Consider the following 24,560-nt stretch of genomic DNA (forward strand, 5'->3'; position numbering starts at 1 on the left):
AGCATAAATCCAAGGCTAATAATACGTCTAAACGACAAATCGATAACCACGCGGCCCCGAAGTTCACTGTGATAACTTCAACAGTTATTAAATGAGAGCTTTATTTTGTCAATGGTCACTTTCCATTCGTAAATCGTACCTTATCCATGAATAATTAAAATCGAATCCAAAACTTCAATCGCAAAAGGCAAATCTTCACTTCCCTATTTATCCATAATAATCCGATTATTTAAGTTTATTCGCCTATTGCTGACTCGTGTGGAAAGCAAGATATAGATGTTCTCCTTTGAACTATCGATAGCAGACTTGCTTGGTGGTAGGTATGTGTATAGAGAGCGAAACCAGAGAAAGAGCTTTCAACGTAAGTGGCTTCCTGTATGGATGCAGCAGCAGCAGAAGATCAGAATCATATAATTTTTTTCTCTCTTCCTACTTTTTCTTCAAAGATAGTTTTCTAAAGTGCAGCTCGGATCCACTCGCCCGCATCTTCCCCCTATTGTTAGCGTTAGAGAGAGCCCGGAAACACTCATCAGATTCTCCCGGTGTCCCGGTGTCGGTCGTAGGGAGATCAAAGCGATTTTCCGTTCACCACTTTTGCTAATGAGACAGTCCGGAAGGGATGGGCATGGTGAAACCAGGTACCCTAAGAACGTCGCTTGTGGAAGAGGAAAGGGAAAAAACTGAAAAGGAAAGTTTTTCTTTGAATGTGTACACCTGTAAGGGAAGTGGGTACTTTTTGCCTGCGTAATAGTTGTTCCTTTTACCATTTTCCTGTAAGTTGGCTTTCCGGGAAAAATGGGAAAGGAGACTTTCATTAGTGACAACCTGTTGACTGAATCGATTGCCCCCTCACCTCCGGTCGGTGAGTAAATGTTGACCAACGAGATTGAAGGCTCTCAACTTTTGCTTTTATGTGCTTTTGTAATGAATAAGTTCGTTAGCTCAGTAGCTTTCAGAGGCCAGGTAACTGATGTGAACTTTGTAGAACACAAGACCTAAGATTTTTCTTTGAATTTCGAAAGTACTCATTTTTCTTACATATCATACTATTTATAGAAACCCTGGTCCATGAATACCGGCTGTATCATGAAAGTCAAACATTGCCAGTGATTTATGCCACATCAGACACCGAAACAAGCCATCCACATTTTTCAGTCAGAATTTGGAAAGCTCCCCCCTGTCAACGAAATCCGATATGTTTACGCCAGCTTATGTATCAAACAGTCTGCGAAAATCAACCACCACCATGGATTAAACACCACCCCCGCCGGCCTGGCAGACGATTTATGGGTTTCGATTCATCATCGCAATTGCCGGGATAATTGATTGTCTCATTAAATTCGTTAAAATTAACTCGAAACGTGTCACGTTACAGTGGCATGCGTCACGCAACTGTTTGACATGCCACCACCGGCTGCTGAGAGCGAGGAGGGGTGTGAAAAACCACCCAGCCAGCAGGCTCTAAAATTCATAAGGCTTTATGCCATATTTCATCAAGTTTTGCCGAAAGGAAAAGGAAACTCAGTGCCTACCAACAGCGGTATCCGATCTGAACTGCTTCGTATAGTCACGATTTGGGACGTCGAGTGGAAGGAGGAGGAGCGATAAAGCATCCAAATGAAATGTCGAGAAATATTTCCTTGGCTCTATTGCTTTCAAACTCCCGGTATGAATTATGTCTAGACACTCGAACGAACCGAGCATATGATGTAGATGAGATTTCTAGTGAGATCTGCCATATAAACTAGGGGAACGTTTATTGGCACGGTAAGGTTAGGTAGGTCGCGCAATTCAGATCTCTTTGAGCAGGCCAGCAACTCTTATTCTTATCTCCGCGTGGCACCGGAGGGGCTGCGAGCAATCTCAGAGAAGATCAGGTAACAAAACTCTGGTGGGAACTTTGGTCCTAGCCTATCAGGAGAGGGGGGCTTGCTTCTGCAAACCTAAACGTTTGTTCTCAAGAAGAAGCGATTCACAATCCCGTCTTATCCTCATGTAAGGGGCGGTTGATCGACGTCCGAGTGCCAGGAAAGGACTCTGTGCTCAACTGTTCACTATGGTCATCCGGAAAGTAGGGAGTTGTTGTCCGACTCTACCGAACTAACTAACCGAAACCATCACCTACGACTCCAGCGAACAAAAAGGAATTGCGATTGGAAACTCGTGACTAGGAGCCAGCATTGAGCAAATCTGGCTGAGACATCGATTTTTGTGAATCGTTTCGAATCGGATCAGCAGAATCGTTTCACCGATTTAATCGAATGCTTTGAATCGATGTTTTCACATCCATTCGATATCGTAAAATATTACAAAACTATAAAATGATTCGTTTGCTGAAACTCTGAAAAGTATTCCCATATAGTACTGGGATAAATTCCCGCAGACTGCTGAGAGAAATTCCTCCAGAATCTTTAAAGAGACTCCTTAAGAATTCTGAAAGGAGTTCCTCTAGAATTAAGAGAGAGCTCTCTTCAGAATGCTGAAAATACACCAAAATCCTGAGTGAAGAGAAAGCAAGACTTTTCCGGTATCTTAGTAGGAATTCCCTCTGAATTCTATTAAGGATTTTCCTAGAATCCTGTGAGGGATTACTCCATATCTATGACACGGATTGTTTCAAAGTCTCGAGAGAAATTCTCCCAGAATCCTGTGAAAGATTGTCTCAGAATTCTAAGAGAAGCTTTCCCTTGGAATTCTCCCAAAATGTTCCAGAATCCCAAGATCAATCCTGCCAGAATCCAGAGAGAAATTCCAAGTGCGGTTCTTCCACATACTTGAGATGAATTGTTAGATTCTCACAAAAACAAAAAAAAAATCGGGCTCCTAAGATGAATTCCCCAAGAAACTTAAAAGAAATGACCCTGAATCCTGAGAAGGATAACTTAGAACCCAAAGAAGGAATACTCCAGAATCGAGAAAGGTTCCCTTAAAATACTTGACGGGATTGCCAAAGAAACCTGAGATATACTCTCACAAAATTCTGGGAGATAGGACCCCAGAATCTTGAGAAGAATTCCTCCAGAATCTTTTTAAGTATTCTCCCAGAATTCCCTAAATATGCTGGGTGGAATCCATTAGAATGCTGAGAATAATTCTGCTAGAATCCCAAAAGGTATTCCTCAGAATTCTACGAGTGATTCCCTAGCATCTTGAGACTGATCATAAGAGGGGTAATTCCAGATTCTTGTGAGAAATATATCTAGAAACCTAAGAGATTTTTTTCCGAAAACCTGATAAGGATAATCCCTGGAAGGGATTACGAAAACTTTTTTGTCCGAGAACTCTGAGAATGATTCCGAGAACTCTGAGAATTGTCCGAGAACTCTGAGAATGATTCCTCTAGAATTCTTTGAACTATCACACCAGAATTTCAAGAGAATTTTCCCATAAACTTGTCAGGGATTATCCCTGATTGCTAAGAGAGATTCTCCCAGAATCCTGAAAGTGATTTCTGGGAGAAACTCTTCCAGAACACAGAAAACAGAATTCTACTGCGGTTCTCGTAGAATGCTGAGAAGGATTTCTTCCTAACCCTAAGAGGAATCACAAAATCTATGCGAGGTGTTGGGGAACTTACTGCGGCCAATGAGGAGAAAGGTAGTGCTGACGAAACCGGGTTTCTTCGTTTCCTCCGGTTTGTCCAGAAAACACTCGCGAAGTTGAAATTAGACTGAACAACTTTATTTTCGATAATTAATTATACTACACGAAACAACGAATGACATCGAGATCTGTACTGATCTATTGATTTAGCATCCAGTTCGATCATGAACGATTAGCAAAAAGAGAGTGAGATCCTTAAAGGAAACTCATCTCGTCATAATTTCTCACAAAAAAGAGTAAAGTTCCAGAGCGGTAATTGAATTACAAGAGATTTTGGAACAACTATGAACTATCAAATAAACTAACAAAATATTCATTAACACGAGGGTTTCTCCAAAGTCCAAATATCTCTAGAGAATTCTACCCAGAATCTCGTAAGAGATTCTTCAATAATTAATAATTCTGAAAGAAATTGCCCTAGAATCTTGAAAATATAGCCATGAAACAAGTTCCCAGATTCTTGAGAGAAATTTGCTCAGAATCCTGGCGGGGATTACCCCAGTAAGCCGAATTTTCAGAGAATCTGGGGAAGAGTACCCGCAGAATACTAAGTGATATTCCCCCAGAATCTTAAAAGGATCTTACGCAGAATCCTGAGACGGATTCTAGTGATCCTGTGTGGGATTCCCCCAGAACCCTACGAAATGTTACCCCACAATTCTGAGAAGAATTTTGCCATAATTCTGAGAATGCTGAGTATGATTCTTCAAAAAGTCTGAATGGAGTTCCTGAAAATGCTGAGAAAGATTTCCTCAGAATTCTGTGTGAGATCCTAAGTGAGGGTCTTCCAGAATCCTTAGAGAAAACAGCCCAGATCATCCAGAAATTTCTTAGAATCTTGAAAGGGATTTCACCCTTGGTAGGGAACCATGGTAGGGAATAAGCCAAAATCCTGAAATGAATTCCCTTTGAATTCAGAGATTCCCTAGAATTCTGTAAGTAATCCCATATAATGCTTTTGAGATAAAATCCTCCAGAATTTTTAAAGAGACTTTTCCATAATTCTGAGGATTCCTCTAAAATTCTGTGAAACATTCCTCCAAAATGCTGAAAATTATCACACCAGCATCCTGAGAGACCTTATCCCAGGAAAGAGAAAAAAAAACTCTTCCAATAGGAATTCTCCCTGAATTCTATATAGGATTTCCCTAGAATTCTGGGAGAGATTACTCCTGTTTTCTGACATGGATTCTCTCAGAATCTTTAGAGGATTTTTTCCAGAATCCTGAGAGATTTCCTCGGATTCCCGAGATGGATTCTCCCGGAATCCTGTGATGGATTTCCTCAAGATCCTGAGAAGTTTTTCCACGGGATTATCCCAGAATGCTTAACCGAATATCCCCAGAACTTCCTGACGGATTCTTTCACAATCCTGAGAGCAGTCTTGAAAAAATCCCATTAAAATCCCCAGAGATTGCCTCATAACGCTGAGAAGGTTCCTAAGAGGGCATCTTCCACATTATTAAGAAACATTCGTCTAGAATCCTAAGAGGGATTCTCGACAAAAAAAATGTTCGGAATCATTCTTAAAAAAAAAGAAATATAATATATTTGAATCACAGACAAACAGACGTATCACTTGGAACAAATGCGATAAAAATCATCGTTACGAAAACATAGACGCCCAATGCTAATTACGCTGTGGTTCGCAAACCCACTGAGTAGACGGTGGTAGTGAGCAAACGTCAAACAAGAGGAAAAACGATGCGAACACCATGAGCGAGCGATTTACGAACTACAGAATATTTGAATAACCCGTTAAAAATGAAAACGATGGGAGTGAGTGGAGTGAGACGTCTGTTTGTCTATGTTTGAATCGGTGTCAGAGAAAAATCGAATGAAAAAAATCGATTTGGTCGATTTCGTGGGGCTTCAACATCGATTCAAAAGATCGATTGATCGGAACAAAAACATCGATGTCACGAACATCGATTCAAAACTGCCCAACGCTAGTGCGTACGTTGAATTTAGTTCTTGTGTGTCTACTCTTCTGTTTTTGGTGTTTTGGGTATTGTAGATGAGGCACATCTCTAAAATACCTAATATGTTTGTGTTGGTACTTCTATCTATAATTTTAGTCTTGTCAAGATTAAACTTGTGTTGGCAGTCGATACTGTGTTCCATTAAGGTTGATTTACACTTGAGGTCTTCAATTTGCATGCAATTCTTTCCCACATGTTACTCTAACTAATAGTTGTCCAGTTTTTTCATGTGTGTTTTGTGTCCAACTAGTCTTGTACATAGCTTGTTCGTTGTCATACCAATAAAGCAGCATTGGCAGTTATTACATGGGATACTGTATATGCCATTGTTATTATTTAATTTCTGATTCGCATCTTTTACATTTGTGTGTAAATTTCTTACTGAATGATGAGGGTAGTCATTGGCTATAGTTTTGGTCAAGCGTTCTGTCAGTCCAGGAACACAGAGGAATGATTTGTAAATTTTTGGTTGTGTTACCTGTCGTTGTTCTTCATTGGTTGTTTCAGGGATAGGTTGATTCGGTTAATAGACGATGGATTAAGTTTTCTTGTTTCTTGCAGATTCTTCGTCAACATCACTACAAGAGACCTTAACACTCAGCTAGGCCAGGAAAAGGAACTTAGACCGACGTTTGGAGAGTTCAGCACCCAGCAGCTGACTAACGAAACGATCAACGACTCATCGATTTTGCCGGCTAAAAATATGTGGCCATACAAAGCACCATCAGTCCTGTTCAACGACGCAGGTTGAACTTGCTCGAAGTTGCTGCATGTTGCTCTTACCCATTTGTCATCAAACGGGTAAGAGCGGGATGCAGCAACTTCGACCAAGTTCAACCTACGTCGTTGAACAGGACTATTTTCAACACAGCCTCCCTTACACTGAGATCAATCACGTTCCGATTGACGGACAGCACTTCTTCTTCATTATCGACGTCAGAACGTATCGCGGCGCTAACATCGACTCCGACCAATATCTGGCGATGATCAAACTGCGCCCAAAACTTTCCGTCATCAACAATGTACGGTACCGGCGACCGCCACGGTACAACCTAGAGCGACTGAAACAACCAGATGTCGCCTCAGCATACGCGTAGAATCTCGTGGCAGCGTTGCCAGACAAGGGCGAGCTGGAGAACAGTAAAAGCAACCACCATCGACGCAGTCAAGAGCATCTTCATTCATCGGTTAGTCTAAAAAAGTCGACGGAACGAATGCTTCGACGACGAGTACAGATCTATCTTGGAGGACAAACACGGGTGGTGATGCTACAGCAAGGAACCCGGCAGAACGTGGAACGTTACGAACAGAATCGGAAACAACAAACCCGACTCTGGTAAGGGTGGTATCGCAGCTGAACATACCTAGGTAGGCCCAGGAATTTTGGCCACCTGTCTGCACCGGTTGGTGGCCAGGATCTGGGAAACCGAACAGCTACCAGAGGAGTTGAAGGAAGGAGTAATCTGCCCAATTCACAAGAAAGGCAACCATTTGGAATGTGAGAACTTCAGAGCGATCACTATTTTGATTGCTGCCTACAAAGTGCTATCGCAGATCATCTTCCGTCGTCTGTCACCTAAATCGATAAAGTTCGTGGAAAATTATCAAGCCGTCTTTATCGACGACCGTTCGACAACGGACCAACTCTTCACCGAGTGGCAAATCCTCCAGAAATGCCGCAAATATCAGGTTTCAACGCACTACCTGTTCATCGACTTCAAGGCGGTATAAGACAGTATCGAGCGCGCAGAGCTATGGAGTATCATGGACGAAAACGGCTTTCCTGAAAAGCTGACTAGACTGATTAAAGCAACACAGAAAAAAAAAATCAGGTGAAATTCAGCGAGAAATAATGCACATAAAGGGAATGCCAGAGTTAGTGCGTATTTACATGAGATATCATGTAAAATTACGTTACAATCGTGTAAATTTCCGCTGATAGTCACGTAACCGGTTGGAGTCCATGATGGTTTACGCGATGATTGACGGAAATTTACACGATGGTAATGTAATATTACATTATATCTCATTAAAAATACCCTAAATCTAGCATTCCCTTTATGTGCATGATTTCTAGTTGAATTTTAATTACATATTTTTATCTGTGAACGATGGACGATATGCAAAACTGCGTAAGGGTTTCGGGTTAACTATCCAATTCATCGAATGAGTGTAATCAGTTTCGTACGTTTTAATTCCGCCCTATTTTGCTTTTCCTTTGACATATACGCGTATTTCGACTACCACTTGTAATCCTCCTCAGTGTCAGTTATCCACTTCAAGGTAACGGACTCTCATGCCTATTCTTCAACATCGTTCTGGAAGGTGATGCGACGATCCGGGCTCAACAGCAGGTGAACGATTTTTACAAAATCTGGTCAATTTGAGTGCTTTGCGGACGACATGGACATTAACGCCAGAACGTTTGGAACGATAGCAGAGCTGTCTGTACACCCGCCTGAAACACGAAGCAGCAAAGGTCGGACTGATGGTGGAAGAATTCGTCTACCTCGGATCCTTACTGACGGATGACAACAATGTCGGTCGAGGAATTTCAAGGCGCTTCTTCAGTGAAAGTCGTGCCTGTCCAACTGATCTTTCTTTCCCCTTCCTCAACTGTCGCAAGGATGTGCCCAGGACAGCACTCGACCGTTGGGGGATTACGTGAATCTTGTCTAAGAGACAGAGATTAGTCCCAAACATTTGTGTTTTGATAACGGGCAGCATGGAGGCAACCCTCATAACACCTACAAATTTGTGCGACTTGTACAATGCTAAAGCTAATACTAATGCATCATCAGTGGAAGTCGTGCCACCATGTACAAAATGCTAATAGAACCGTTGGTCCTCTACGGACACGTGACATAGATCATGTTCGAGTAGGATCTGCAAGAACTCGCAGTTCGAGCGACGTGCACTAACTAAGGATGATCTTCGTTCAAGAAAAAAAAAATCAAGAACGTATTTTTTTCTGTATTTCACAACTTTTTTTTTTCAACAAGTGTATGGCTCGAAAAACTGTGTCAAAGACTACGTATCAACAAGACCAATGGCTTCCGTCTTCAAGTTATTCCACATTTCCGCACCGAATTGAAGGTACAATCTTCATTTAAACGACAAGCTTCGCCGGAGCTGGTGCCTCGTTAATCACCAACCAACGAACGAAGCACCAAGTGAATGTGATGTAATGAAGTTTTAAACAGGGACACACGAACTGCTGGCTGGCAGGAACCGGAAAGCAGCCGTATGGCGAAAAATAAATGGCGTCCCTCCATCCGCGGTACAAGGGTTGGCGGCCGGCGGTGACAGTGGGTGGATTTAATCTCGCAAGATTAAGCTGGGAGAGCCATCAAGTGTCGGCACACTGGCACACACACACATCCATAAAGAGCCCACGCACGAACGCACGCTCAGAGTCAGAACATTTCTGGGGGAGCTTTAAGGGCATCTCTGTGACAGATTAGTGTAAGCTGTCGCAAGCGATTTTCTTGCAGTTATATATACAGTCATACCTCGATATAACGTAACTGCAATTTTATTTTCGTTACGTTATATCGAAGTTACGTTATATCGAAGCAAAAATTTTTTTTCATGAATTTCGTTTTAAATACATATTTTGAAAAGAAAATTACAAAAAAAAAATATGTTAATCACCCAACAGTGATTTCCAGCCTTTCTTATATATTTTTTTTCATCATCGAATTTTATATATTTATAAAAGTTTGTAAGATCATACATAAGTCGAATACTTAGCATATCTCTTTATATTTAACTATTTAAGCCAATGTCACATAAATCAAGATTCTTCTCCTTTTTTGCATCTAGAACTGGTCAAACGTCAAGCGTTATCTATTGGTGTAACGTATAGTAAGAAATCTATGTGACGCAGGAAAAAATATAATCCGATTATATACCTCCAGGAATTCTTCTCGGGAATCCTCTAGAAATAATTCGGGGATTCACCCAGAAGTTCCTGGTTGAGTGCCTCATGAGACACCTCATGTGATTCTAAGGATATTTATCCAAGGATCCTTCAACCTTCTAAGATTCCCCCATAAATTCTTACTGAGTTTTATATCTATGATATCGCCCAAGGTAAGTTAAAGGAAGGTAATCCAATATGCTAAAACTTACAATCCGCCATATTGGAATTTGGAATGAAAGCTGGCAAGTTTGTTTTGATTTGGAAGTTTATTAATGATAGCAAGCCATGAACCAAAAGGTCACTTCATGGTGATTTCAACCGACGAGCTTGTGTCCTAATTTATTGTATCTAAAGCGCAGTTTCGAGTTCGAAAGGAATCGCTCAAGAAACTTCTTGAGTGATTCCTGGCAGAAACTTTCTTCGGTGTTTCCCAGCAAACCAGTAGTCGTATAACGATGTTAGTCTTAAGTTATATTAATGAACAAAATAAGTTAAAATTATATAAGGTGCAATATCAAATTAGGTGGAATCGTATAAGAATCTCACAATTTCATCCGATTCCATTTGGCAGCATTAGTAACTTCAACTTTGCGTTAACATTTATACAACTTCAACTTGACATTCTTCAACAACTTCAAATGCATTTGTTGCGACTCTATTGTAATCTCTAATGCGAGATTATATATGGGTTCATATTTGTAAAAATGAAATTATACGGCAAGGGGATGTAATTGGAGAGCCAGTGGATGATGAAAATAAAGACTATTTCACTAGGCGCATCGTTTAAATCACATAAGTACAGATGCAGGCGAGTTCATTACATTCACCTACCTGAATGTTCTACTGGCAGCTCCAGAGCAGCCTTTGCAAATACCATTCCAGCCTTATCGCGGATCACCAGGTGCGCTGTTCTAGAGGATTTTTCTCACGTTCCCTGAACGGTTTTGCAATCAGTTTCTGCTGCACAGCTTGACGTCAGCATAATTAAAGGATTTACGAAAAAAACAAAATATATTTCATACTTTGCTTGTATTTTTATCACTTTTTTTACTAATATTCACACTTTTTAACAAGAGTCGGACACGACTTGTTGTTATTTTATTGTTTGTGAAAACGAAATCATATAAAGGCTCAAACCAAGTTATATTTGAAATTATATAATACTCCGAATGAATTCGCCTAGAATTATATTTTTCAAAATGATGTTGTAAATATGCACGTATGACCTTCTTAATTTTTACGGATAGAGCAAATCTGTGCATTTTAAACATTTTTTTTTGATCGAATAAATATCCGCATTACTGGGTTGCGACAGAGTAACATCAACCAATTTGTTTGGCTGGGTTTGAATGCACAATTTTATCACCCAATACTGGTACATGTAGCCAATCAGACCAACCTTCTAATTGTTTATAATTGCTTAAATTTCACATCCTCCAACAGTCGGTGATTGACACAGTGGTAGGGTATCTGCTTAATAAGCTGCAGGTTGAAAAATCGAGGCTTGAAAACTTGTTTTTTATTTGAACAAGCCAAAATAAAATTATATATATTGCCAAGCAAAGTTATAATACGAAGTTATATTACATGCCAAATGAATTCACCTGAAATTGTATAACTCAAAGTGGTTTTCTCAAAATGTACGTATATGGCCTCCAAATTTGTGCGAATAGAGCATATTTGGTGCATCTTATACAATGTGTTTTGGACGGATAAGAGTTCACTTAGAACAGTTGTAGCATGGTTATGTGAATCAATTTGTTGGCTGGGTTGCCATTTGAACTGTCATTTCTTCGCAACTGCGTACTGCGATCGAAGAAAACGGTTTCTCGAGCGATTCAGGCAAGGAATTTCCCATGCATCAAGATAGGCTGAGAAATTCCTTTTGAACTGCCCTTAAATAATGCAATAACCCCAATGGTATGCTCTAGACTAGAGAAATATTACCCGTCCCGTGCGAAACTTCTCTGAAACCCTGCGGAGTAATCTTGGCAATAGTTTGTAACACATGAGCCCTCCGGGTAAAATTCCCAACTGCTGCCAAAGGTATACCATCACGCATTTCCTTAAGATTCTGACCTGTTGGTTTTTCTTTAAACTTTAGGCAGTAAAGACTCGGCATGCGTAAGGCTAAAGTTGAGCGTATAGCGTTGAATTTATCACAATAATTAACTTGTAATTCTACAACAAGCTCGATAACAAGCACCTGCTCTGCCACTGCGGATTTTTTTTTCACTTGTTTGGAAGCAAATAACAATCCCTAGCAACCCTAGTAACCTTACAGAAACCGATAGAGTAGAGCGTAAACAAACTCGCCATCAATCAACTCCAACACCCCCGCCATAAACCTCTCCCCGCGTTCACTTACTGCTTATATGCTAGTACCTTCCATTAAAATTACCTTGGGAACGCCTGCCTTAATTGCTCCAGATGTTCTTGATATGATTCCTCCAAGAATTTCCCCTGTGGTTTCTCAAGGAATTTCTGTAGGATTCCCCAAAGAGATTTGCTTTTCAAGATTTATTATGTCCAAGATTTTTCCAAGGTTTAATTCTGTCGTTCCTCTTAAAATTCCTACCAGGATTTCTCCAGTCACTCCTGCAAGAATCCTCCAAAAAGTTCCAATATTTCAACTATTTTTGTTCGAAGAGTCCCAAGTAACACATTTGTTGCAGAAGACGCACGGCGGCGCAGGTTTTGTTGCGCAGGAGTCACTGTGACTTACTTCTAACAAATGAATTTTTACTTGCTAGAAGTAAATCGCAGTGACTTCTGCATCATGAAAACCTGCGCCGCTGTGACTCTTCTATGACAAGTGTGTTACTTGGGGTATTTGCCAAGATTCACCCAGGTATTCTTGCTGCAACTCATCCAGCACAATTTGACGGAGTTTCCAAAAGATTTCCTCTTCAGATTCCACTAGAAAAACTTCTGTGATTTCTTCAGAAGTTTCTCCAGAGATTCCTTGGAAATTTCCTTTTGAGATACAGAAGTAATTCTTCAAAAAATATTGTAAGGATTTCGCCAAGAATAACAGATAGAACTCCACTAGAAATTTCTTCAAAGATTCCTCCAGATATTCATTATTTGATTTTTCCAGGAATTCTTCCTGGAATGCATCCATGATTTTTTTTTTAAATTACTTCAGGAATTCAACCTGAGCTTTGTTTTTCCATGGAATCTCACTGTGACCCTTCTTGAAAATCCAACTAGGATTCCACCAGTGCACGAATTTCTCCGAAAGTTCCTGCTGAGATTTATACAGAATTTCCTTATGTAATTAAAGACTGCCCCTGAATGTTACCAGAAATAACAGAGTTTATTGCGATAGAAATTCCTCCGAGGATAAAGCACGATTTTTTTAGGCATTCTTCCAGGAGTTCCACCATTTATTCAGGAATGACTTTAGGAATTCCTTCAAGAGTTCTTCTGAGGATTTCTTCGTGAATTTCTCCAGTGATTTCTCAAGAAGTTCCTCCAGGGATTTATCAGAGAATTTCTCTAGTGGTTTTCTGCAAAATTTGCTCTAAAACAAAGCGGACCGTTACTGGCGTTCTTACACCCAGTATCACACGAAATCGAATTCACTTCCAATGCTGTCTACTGTCATCTCGTCTGGAGTTTAAAGGCTATGTTCCAGTAGGGATGTAATGCCAATAATGAGTAGAAGATGTAATATTTGTTCTGCGAAGAGTTATATAACATTTCTTATCAACTGTGACACCGAAAACTTTTATAAAACTTTGGAATTGGTCGTATAACCCATAACTGCATAGCAGGCTTGGTTCCAGGAGGGGTGTAATATCATATAGAAAATTTTGTAAATCACTATAATTATTTAAATAGTGAAAAGTTGGAATAAAAAAAAAGTTACGTTATATCGAGGTAAAAGTTACGTTATATCGACTTACGTTATATCGAGGTTACGTTATATCGAGGTTACGTTATATCGAGGTATGACTGTATATATATACATATATATATATATATATATATATATATATAATCTGCTGTCGTAAAACGTTGAACATTTATTAAGGGTTTTAATGCGATTTTTGTGTTTACAAGCCGCTCATTCGCTAATTGAGTTGTTTCGTAGGGCTGGGGTGTAAATCATGGTGAAAAATACAGTGAAAGTGGGCAGTGGAATGGCTGCTGTCAAGTTGTCTCATAAATCAGTCCAAGGATTTGAAGTCCAGTGGTGTACGGAATGCCCTGTAGTTTGGATGGTAAACGCAAAGCTATTCATAAAAGAGTATATTCCACATTCTGAGGTAATGCTAAATGATCAAGAACTTTAGTAGATTTCGATAGGTTGTAGGGAAGTGGAACCATCTCGGCAGGGGTCCTATTTTGGACACTTTTCTGCTATAACTCAGCAAATTTTGAACCAATTGACACAATTCTTGGAACGCGATGAGATGCGTATAATATCTAGCCGTGTACAAAATTTCAAGGCAATTGGTTTGGAATTGACTGAGTTATAGCGAAGAGTGCCCAAAATACCGGCCACTGCCCAAGTGGTTCGCTACCCTACTTTTACAAAGAATCAACGAATATGCTAGGGATTAACAGGCATTAACAGCGTAAAAGTATTCTACATTTTGGCAGCAATTGCAAATGCGCTCTGCTACACTAGGTCGCCGATTGCCATGAAAATAATGAAGTAATTGATGGTGCATTCGCTCGCCCACTACCGAACTAGAATTCTTCGAATTTGCTTTTTGCGAGGAGGCTTGGCTAGGTACAATAAACTAACAGTGAAGACGGTGTTATCTACCACCTTATGTTTTAGCTGTGGAAATGAATATATGGAAGAAGAAGTAATATTTTTTCGAGATTGTCTTTGAAACAAACAACCTAATCACCCGATGAGATAACATTCCGCAACTTTTCCGATAATGAAAATCCAACAATGAACCTTTCATTCAGTTTACAACACAAAGCCGTTCACAAGTGAAAAACCGCAGATTTTCTTCCCTTGGTGAGCGACTGGTACCACCTTCTGGTGGATTTGCTTTCTTTCAAATTGTTTATCCGAACAAAAAATCGGAACCGGGTGCTGAGTGGAAAACGACAAATAAATAACACTGAATGAAGGAGAAAAAACGTCGAAAAATCATCCTCCAACGGCAATTTTTAAAGGGATGATGGCGGAAAAGGGCCTCTGGTGACTGGGTCAGCTGAAGCCACATTTACAGGAATGGAAATTGGAAAGGTAAATATACCTAGGCATAAAAAAATAATGAAATACGATGGAAGCAGTTTTTTTTCTCGTGGTCAACGACTGAGCGGAAGGGAAAAATATTGAAAACAAATTCAGGGCTCGTTAGCATAAAAGCCCAGTGAAATGGAAAATATAAAAGTAAATGTGGTGGGATTGCAGGTGTACTTTATTCACAAGGCGTGGTGATTGATTGAATGAAATGTTCAAACAAACGAACTTTGAGCTTACATTGTTTTGGATGGCGGTGGTCGCGAAAAGTATGTGAAACCGAAACATAATGTTTGGCTAGTTGATAGATGAAAGTACAACCAATTGTTTTCAGTACTCCATTGGCATAAAAATACCGTTGTTCTGTAAATTATCAATGATATTTTTTTCACAATTACCACATTAAACAAAAATAAAAATAAATACGAAGCAAGCATTTTCTAACTAGTTTTTCCTTGTATCAAGAATTTGTTATCCCACTTGTAGTTGCCTATTGTTTATTATAATGCGAAACGTACAAAGGCTGAAAAACTGCGATGGCTTTAGCAAGAGTTATACCAGTACTTAAGCCGAGCACCATTTGTCCCATCCAAGAAGCTGATCCCGAGTTAATCCCGTCCATTATGGGAACCTCTTTCTCCATTTTCACTTTTGAATTCGCCTTTATTATTAACAGTATTACTTACTAGCAGTGCTGACCGAGACTAGCCCGAATCGAGAGCGCACGGTGGGCTTCGTGTTGGCAATTAATTGTACTTCCACACTATACAACAGCGAAAGTAGTACAAGCAGCAGTAGTGTACGAGCAGGCCCTGGCACATAATCACACGTACTATACTCGCTTCCTGCACGAGCACACTTTTATTCTGTTGTTTCCTGTTTTACCTTGCCGTTGCACTCCAGATCCTTACTTGAAGTTACCGTGCTGTGGAGTCGCGTTGATCCAGTTGTGGCTACCTCAAATGCAGCTTCCGCTATTGCTACTGTTGCTGTTGCCATTATTGCTGCTTCTGATTCTCCCACTGTTGCTGTTACTTCTTCTTGGCGTAACGTCCCAACTGGTATAAAGGCTGGTTGCTTCTCAGCGTAGTGTTTTATGAGCAGTCCCACTATGTAGCCGCAGGTAGACTTTACACACTTATTTCTGAATTGCCTGTTCGGTACTTTTTTGACGAGATTATAACAGCAGTACGATCTCGGTAGTTTCGGTAATCGATTTTACTGAGGCTCAGTAAAACAACTGTCAAAATCGTATGGAAAAGGTAAACAATGCATTTTTGCTGAACGAGTTCGGTGCTCAGCAGTTTTAATCTCGTCAAAAAATTACCGAACTCGGTAATGAAAATTAAGTGTGTAGTGGCTACGTAAATATTCAATTCGTACATGGGTGGCGGTAATTAGTAATAGAAGAGAAGATATGGTCACAGACAAACAGCCGAACGGCTTCGCACATGCATTTAGCGATCAATTCAAATTTCACTTGATTTCCGCGATCCTTCAATCAGAGGCGCTAGTGTTCGATTGCTTTGACGTTTTCCAGTGTACACGTTGCTCAATGATGCAAACGAAAATTACAGGCGATTTGTGTAGTAGTGTGCGTGTTAGACAAACATCAAATCGAAATCCATCATGGCTGACAGTGTCGCGCGCGGTTCTACCAACTAGTGGCAGCGTGCTCATGAAAAAGAGACCGGGTAAAAGTTTTTGATGAATTTCCTCTGAGAGTTACGTCTGTTTGTCTGTGATATGGTGATATGCCAGGTTGAGAGCGAAACGATTATGATTAGGGTTTACAAAACCATATTATGGAGATATTGTTGATTTCATCTTTCCCCTGATATCCAGATAGATAGCCTCCTCCGTACTTGACCCTCTGCGCTCTCAAGCCAAAACTTCGTACATACGTAGGAGATAAATGCCTCTCAATACATATGGTCAGTTGATATCCGCGTTAAATGACTAGATTGGTATCAGCCATTCGATACACTCAGAAAGTTGAAATGTTCTGTTGTGGTGTGTTGTAGTGTAGTGGTTTTCATATGGCAAGATGACGTATACATTAATTTTGAACGGTAGACATTAGAAGCTACAATCAAGCTCTCGCGAACTAAGGTCGGTGATGATGTGAAGGTTACAATCTTTCTACAGACTCTACCTTTTCGTTCAGATTCTATGTCCTCGTCTAGGTGTAACCGCCGAGCTTCATCCGCACTTCCACAACACGTCTATCAAGCTCCTTCCGGTGACTAGACAGTAGTCGCCCAGTTGACTCGCACCGCCTTGCGTTCCGTTGAAACCTGTCCTCCGTTGCAAGCAATACATCCGCCTTAGAATCCCATGCTGCAACACCGTGGCTTATGCAGCCTTCTCCAGGTCGAGACGTGCTGTGAAACACGTGAAACACACATAACCTGTAAAAACTAGTCCATCATAATCACACAGGCCGTAGCAAGGCTGACTTCACACAAAATCATATGCAACTATGTTCGATCATGTACGACCACTTCACTTTAAATATTGTAAATAAAAGAATCGAGTGAAATTTCTGAGTGCAGCTATGAAAAATGAAACATTTTGATTATCAGTCGCCAATCAAGCTACGGGCTTCAGCAGAATAAATTATCATTTAGCAAAATTTCACCCATACACACATTTCTGGGAGAAAAAAATAATGTCATTTATTACGGACCCAACTCAAAATCGACGCATCAAACAATAATTGCGACGAAGAACACAGTCGGTGAAATCTGACTTGAATCAACGCTCTACCGGTTTGCGGACGTGTACAGTAGCGCAGAAAACTGCTCAGCACTAAAATGTGTAAAATCTACTCATAAGCGCATAATGTCCACATTTCAGTGCTGACCGGTTTTAGCGTGCATATTATCAAGAGATATTATTAGCTTTTATATGAAGATTTTTATTCCGTGGCTGGTTCATCCCCAAAAGAAAGGAAAAGATCTGAAGATACCTTTAGGGTATCAGCAGATTACAGAGTTTTAGCAGAGCAGTTGACATATATTTACTTATTTCTATTTAAATATATTTTCTCATATGAGCCAGAAAGGCAACAAAAATATACTGTCAATGTGTTGTAACTGTCCGATCCAAAAACTTGCTTGATTTTTGTGTAAGACAGGTACGGTGTACACATGTGTCTTAGCATCTTGCAAGATTCCAAAGGGGTTCGCGAGGAGAAGAGTGCTCGAACGAGGTATTGCCTGATCACCTCTAGGTGGCAGTCCGCCATCCTTTGTAGGCCAGGATGCTCCGACGTGAAAGAAAATATAAGAGAAAGGCATCTGCGGGATTATCAAGAGTGTATACACAGAGAACAGACATCCAAGCTCTGTTTCAAAAAGGTGTAAGCAATTTAACGGTCGTTTGAAATGGCAACACAAGCGGCACCATAGTTATGGCGCTGCTATCGCAAAGATCCCACGCTGCTGTCAGTGGTGAGTATTCTTCATTACACCAACGAACCTAACCTCAAAATGACTGACAATTCTCAGGTCATTTTGACAGATGTATCATGAGCATGAAAAGGACGGAAACAAGGTCGATAAAGTAGAATATATGATCCGTCTTTTTCATGCATGTGTGTGGTCTGTCAAAATGACCTGAGAAATGTCAAACATTTTCATGGCTAGCTTTGTTGGTGTAACGAAGAATTAAACTTATCTAGATATGAAAAGACAATTACACCGTCTTCGACCTTGCGGCCGCTACAGACTGAACACATTACAAACATTCGACAATGGACAACACATATAACACCCAGTGGCCCAGTGGAGAATTTTCCGTTCGACGAAAAGTTTTTCCCCGACTGGAACGGGAATCGAACCCACACTCCGAGGCTTACGAGATACCTAAACGACTGACGTCGCTAACCGCTCGGCCACGAAGCCCACAACACATATTCATCACTGACTATAGCAACTTGCTGCTTAGGTGACGCTAGTGTTCTCAACGCTCAAAATATTTGACTTCTTTGAAATGTGTTCTAGCTTGCATGTTCCTGTGGCCACATGTGATGTATATCAGCGCAGCGGTACGACAGCAGGTTATCACGCAGAGGGACCCGGTTCAAATCTACATAGGAGTGGGTCATGTCAAGTATGTTCGATAGAGTGGGTCATCGTTTATATGGAAAATAGAAAAAAATCAATGGTATCCCATCAGATCAAAGCTTTTTTGATCCCATTTCAGGACCCAAATAAGTGTGCAAAATTTGGGCACGATCGGTTATGTCTACGTTTTGCGCATCGTGTTTGAGGTTTGTATGGGGTTTTACATGGGAAATTACACTTTTTGGCATTTCTCTCATAGCAAGCTCGAATTTTTCTAAAACCGTGTAACCGATAAAGCGAAAACATAGCCTAGGGTGTATAGCGTCGGCATTGCTTGTCGAAACAGCATGATTTTGTTGCTATTGTTATTCCTTTACATGTTAAAACATAAGCACATGCATGTGGTTCGTTGGTTATAACTATTTTCACAAACATAGGATTGCTTTGCGGTCTTCAACAAAGTTTTTCAGGACATCCTAGGCTATCATTTTACAGTATCGGTTAAAAAGTTTTAGACAAACTTTTTCAACTTATGGCTAAAATGCAAAAAAGTATGTTTCCCCATACAAAATCCCATACAAATTTCAATTGCAATGCGCAAAGTGTAGACGCAACCGATCGCGCTCAAATTTTACACAGATACTCAGGACCCGAAACGGAACCAAAAAAGCTTTGATCTGAGCAAACGGTTCCGATGACCCACACTAATGTTCGATCGTGTTTCACACGATACAAGCAAATAACAGAGGCTGTGGTGAGTAAGTTCATTTTTGTTTTTACATTCGTTTTGAAAAAGTTCCATCAGAAGCTGCTTAGAAGGATATTTAGCTTCCTGATGTGAACTCTGGGTTGGATTCTTGTTCAGAAGGAGTTTCCGAAGAGATTCAGGACGGTCCAGACGGATTACGCTTGTAGATCTGATGGCCGTTATTCAACGGAACACTTGGAGATTCTTAAATAAACGTTGAACTCATTACTTGACAGCGCATACATAGTTTCATGAGGCTTTGCAAGCATGAATATCATTCAAACACACAAATTTTGCATGTAGATGCGATGAGTTAAGCTCAAAAAATGTTTAGGTAACCTTAAATTGTACCAAACGCCCCTCATCTCTTACCCCTGAATACGCCCTAAACTCCTCTGAACTCCACTCGCTACTTCTGTCCCGTAAACCAATCTTTTCCTAATTCTTAAGTACTTCAACTGCTCTGCATACAATCAAATTCTATTTAAGAAAGGTTATCTAAAGGCAAAAGGTTATTGCAACCATAACAAATTGCAAGTGCTCCATAGAAAATCAAGAAGCGATCCATAAAGAATGAACATATGTTCCATGAAAATGTGCAATGTTACCCATAAATAATTGAAAACGTTCCATACTTTATAAAAAAAAGTACCGGTAAAACACAAAATTTTCTCAATAAAAGTGAAATTTTGCACCAATAAATAATACTGAAATGCTCCATAATAAAATACAAATGCTAGATAAAAAATGCAAATGCTCCATAAAAAATTAAAATTGTACCCATAGAAAATTGAATATTGCTCCATAGTAAAATTAAATTGCACCATAAAAAATTGAAATTGCACCATAGAAAATAGACAAATGCTTCATAAGTATTATCAAACTGCACCACATAACATACAATTTGCTCCATAAAAAATTGAAAATTCTCCATAACATCAAACATTTGCACCACAAGAGCAGTGCAATGTAAAGCAATTCAGCCCTGTCGAATTAAATTACGAGAATATGCTATCTATGGAAGATTTTCAATTTTTCATGGAGCAATTCATATTTCCTATGGTGCAGTTTGATAATACTTATGGAAAATTCTCTTATTTTCTATGGTGAAATTTCAATTTTTTATGGTGCAATTTAATTTTTCTATGGAGCAATATTCAATTTTCTATGGGTACAATTTTAATTATTTAAAGAGCATTTGCATTTTTCTATGGAGCATTTGTATTTTATTATGGAGCATTTCAGTATTATTTATTGGCACAAAATTTCACTTTTAACTAGAAAATTTTGTGTTTTACCGGTACATTTTTTTTAAAATATGAAACATTTCCAATAAATTATGGGTTACATTGCACATTTTCATGGACCATATGATCATTATTTATGGAGCGCTTTTTGATTTTCTACTGAGCGTTTCTATTTATTTATGGGTGCAATAAATGGGCTGCCTTATCTAAATGCATGTACTTAACAGGCCCCTGGCATGAATGAAATATATCGTAGCCAACATCTAACTGCCTTATACTCATATTCGTGCAAATTAAAACGAGCGTGTAATCAACAAACGCAGTTTTTGTTTGATGTTGTGAGCCATACACGAAATCACATTCACAATGCGTGTTTGTTGGGTTGCTTTATTCAACTAATCGCATGCTCCTCTTACCGTACATTAATATTAAAGCGAGTTTGACGTGTTTTGTGATCATAACAGGTGAAAAAAATGATTTCAAAAACTGATCAACAACCCAAAATAAACGTTAAACAAAAAAATGTTGATGTTTTCGCATTTGACAGTGGGCGCTATTTATTAGCGCCCAGGACATCCTGTCTACCATGATTCCAATGCATTGATATAGGCCGTGTCAGAGGCCTGACTTAACACTTAAACTACCGAGGGGGTAAAAACTCCCGCGAACTACCAAGGGTCCAAAAAAAGTCGGAAGTCCAACTTAGACAAGGCATTTCTCGGCCGTTTTTCAACCGATTCCAAAACTTTTTTTTGCGATGGAACCGGACAGGTTTCAAGATCATCGTCCATTTAAAAAAAATATAAAATAGATGCGTCTACCCAAAGCTATTAAGCAAAAGGCACTTCCTAGTTTTTTTTAGAGCGCATTTTTTGCCCACGTTGATCAATAAAACAAAATTTAAAGCGATGACATATGGTTTTTTCGACTCTAAATCATGCGTACAGCTGGAGTGAACATGTTTGAGCAAACTAAGTGATTTTTCAGTACATTAATAATTTACCTTACTCAAAAACTGCTAAAATACCCTATTTTTCACATAAAATAAGCAATAAATCAAAATTCAAAGCGATGACATATAGTTTTTTGGTCTTAAATTGTTCGTAGGATTGTACTCAAGATTTTTGATGAACAATGAAAATGTTCTAATCACACTCTTATTTTGTTTTACCCGAAAAACTACGAAAATTCCATACTTTTTACACAAACTAGTCAACAAAACTAAATTTAAAACGATAAAATGTAGTTTTTTAGCCTTGAAATGTTCGTAGCAGTTTGGGGGACATACTTGAAGAATAATAGTGTTGTTTTCATTACACTCAAATTTTGATTCACTCAAAAATCAACGAAAGTACCACATTTTTCACGCAAAGTGATCAACAAAAATAATGGCTTACAATGCAAAGTAGTTTTTTACCTTTAAATTATTTGTGAAAGCGTACTGGACGTTCTTGATGAGTAATAGTGATGTTTTCATAACACACCTAATTTATTTTACTCGAAAAGCTACAAAAATACCATAATTTTCATACAAAACAGTCAATAAAACAAAATTTAAAGCTAACATGTAGTTGTATGGCCTTAAATTTTCCGTTACAATGTACTGGACCTGTTTTTGATAAAATGTTGATGTTTACATTACACTAATATTTTGTTTTATAAAAAAGTACGAAAATACCACAAAAAAAGCGAATAAGCCAAAATTTAAAGTAATGATATGTAGTTATCAAACTTTGAATTTATCGTAGTAGTTTAGTGGATTTATTTGAACAATCCTAGTGATTTTTTTTATTACACTCATATTTTATTTCACTCGGAATACTAGGAAAATTCCACATTTTTCACACAAAGTAGTCAACAAATAAAAATATAAGGCAATGCATTCTGGTTTTTTGGCTTGAATTTTTTCGTGAAATGATGAACGTTGAACAATAATACCGCCTTCATGACACTCTTAATTCATTTTACCAAACAAGTTTTTAAAATACCATATTTTTTTTTACAAAATAGTCAATAAAACAAAATTTAAAGCAATGACATGTAGTTGTTAGTCTTAAAGTTTTCCGTTGGAATGTACTAGACATGTATTTGATAAAATTTTGATGTTCACGTTTTGTTTTACTAAAAAATCACGAATGTGCAATATTTTTCACACAAAATTTAAAACAAACACATGCAGATTTCTATTACTGACTTTTTTGTACCAGTTTCAGGTTCTCTACTACCTGAAAAAGTACAAGGCAAACCGAAAATTCACCAGGGATTTTTTTTTATTTGTTTTTATTTGAGTCCATTTGCGTCTCCTGAAAATGCAGTAGCAATCACCAAAAAATAAACGAAAATCCCGTGAAAATGAAAAAAAAGTTACGAACCTAACTGGTTTCCAAAGTTAAGGTTAGGTTATGTGTCTTTATTAGAGAGATTTTCAGCCTTCTTTCATTCCTGTTTCTTGGGATTCCTTTTCAAATTCCTCTCGGAGATTCTTTCGTATTCCTATCGACGTTTTTACCCTAGATTCAAACAGTTCTTTCCGGAAAAATTCCTGGAGAATATTGCAGGATTTCTGATATCCAAATATTATCTCCTGAAGGTTTTTATGAGAATCCTATAAATTTTCTTCCAGAGGTACTCCCATATTTGCTCTCAGAGTCTCTCGTTGGATTTTTCCTCCTGCGTTTTGCCCAAACAAATTTTCGTGGAATTCATTCTCTTTTCTCCGGGAATATATAACAGATGTTGTCGTAGAATTTCTCTTAGAGTTTCTCTCGGAATTTCTCTTGAAGGTTTTCCGCGATTTCTAAGGTTTTTACAGAAACTTTTGCTAGGATTTCAACTGAGGCTCCTCCCGGGTTTTAAAGGAGTTTTTCACGAGTTTTCTGAAGGAATTGCTTCTGGGATTTCTCCCGAAGTTTTAAGAAATTTCAATGATTTTTTTGTGGAGTTTCTCCCCGGATTTCTACAGAAGTTACATCCGGGATATTTTATAAAGGTTCTTTCGAGAGTTTTTTTTTAAGTTTCACTTGAGATTACTCTCGGAGTTTGTGCTCTAGAAGCTTAAATACAGAGCTCCAAACTTAAGCATTTTTGAAAATCGGTCAGTACTGTACTTTTCTAGAAGTGTTTCTCGGAGTGTTCCTGCTTGAGATAACCTACAAAATTCTTTGTTGTAAATAACCGGAGACATGTCGGAGTAAATCCACGTGGTTTTTGCGAGAAATTATGCAATGAGGAACGCGAGAGAAACTTCGGAAGAAATCCTGAAAAGAACTGGGAAATCTCGGAAAAAAAAACTTCGAAAATGCTCCAGGAAAAAAATAAGAGATTCCTGACAAAATATTATAATATTCTAAATGAGTCCTTGGAGAAATTTATCAAGCAATCGCTAGAGGAATTTCTGATGAAAACCCAAAGGAATAATACACGGAAACATTTCAATAGTTTTCTAAAAGAATTCCTCGAGAAAAAAAACCCTAAATAAATTCCGCATAAATCCTTGATGTTTTTGAAAATATTCCTGAAGGAATCTCTGGAATATTTTTGAAAGATTCTCGAAAAGAACCCACGACAAAATATTTTGAAAGAATCATAAAATATAAATGCAGCTTTTGGGAAATTTCTGAAAAACAAATGTATATAGAAGAGTTTCTGATGCAATACCGTAAAACGAGGTAGCTTTGATAGTTTTTCAGCAAATTTCCCTGATATATTATTTCATGTATTTTTCCTGATTTAATAATTTTAAAACAATTACTGGTGTCTCAGTTATAATT

General features: G+C 38.8%; 1 long non-coding RNA gene across 1 annotated transcript in view; it reads left to right on the top strand.

The window, feature by feature from the left end:
* LOC134285706 (uncharacterized) overlaps window positions 1-23,829 on the top strand; it is a 154,522-nt gene extending 130,693 nt beyond the window's left edge. The window contains exons 2-3 of the long non-coding RNA XR_009996559.1: window positions 15,952-16,078; window positions 23,180-23,829. This is a non-coding gene — a long non-coding RNA (uncharacterized LOC134285706). The remainder of the gene's footprint in view (window positions 1-15,951; window positions 16,079-23,179) is intronic.
* Window positions 23,830-24,560: the final 731 nt, after the last annotated feature.

Source organism: Aedes albopictus, chromosome 1 (assembly GCF_035046485.1).
Source record: "Aedes albopictus strain Foshan chromosome 1, AalbF5, whole genome shotgun sequence".
Classification (NCBI taxonomy): Eukaryota; Metazoa; Arthropoda; class Insecta; order Diptera; family Culicidae; genus Aedes; species Aedes albopictus.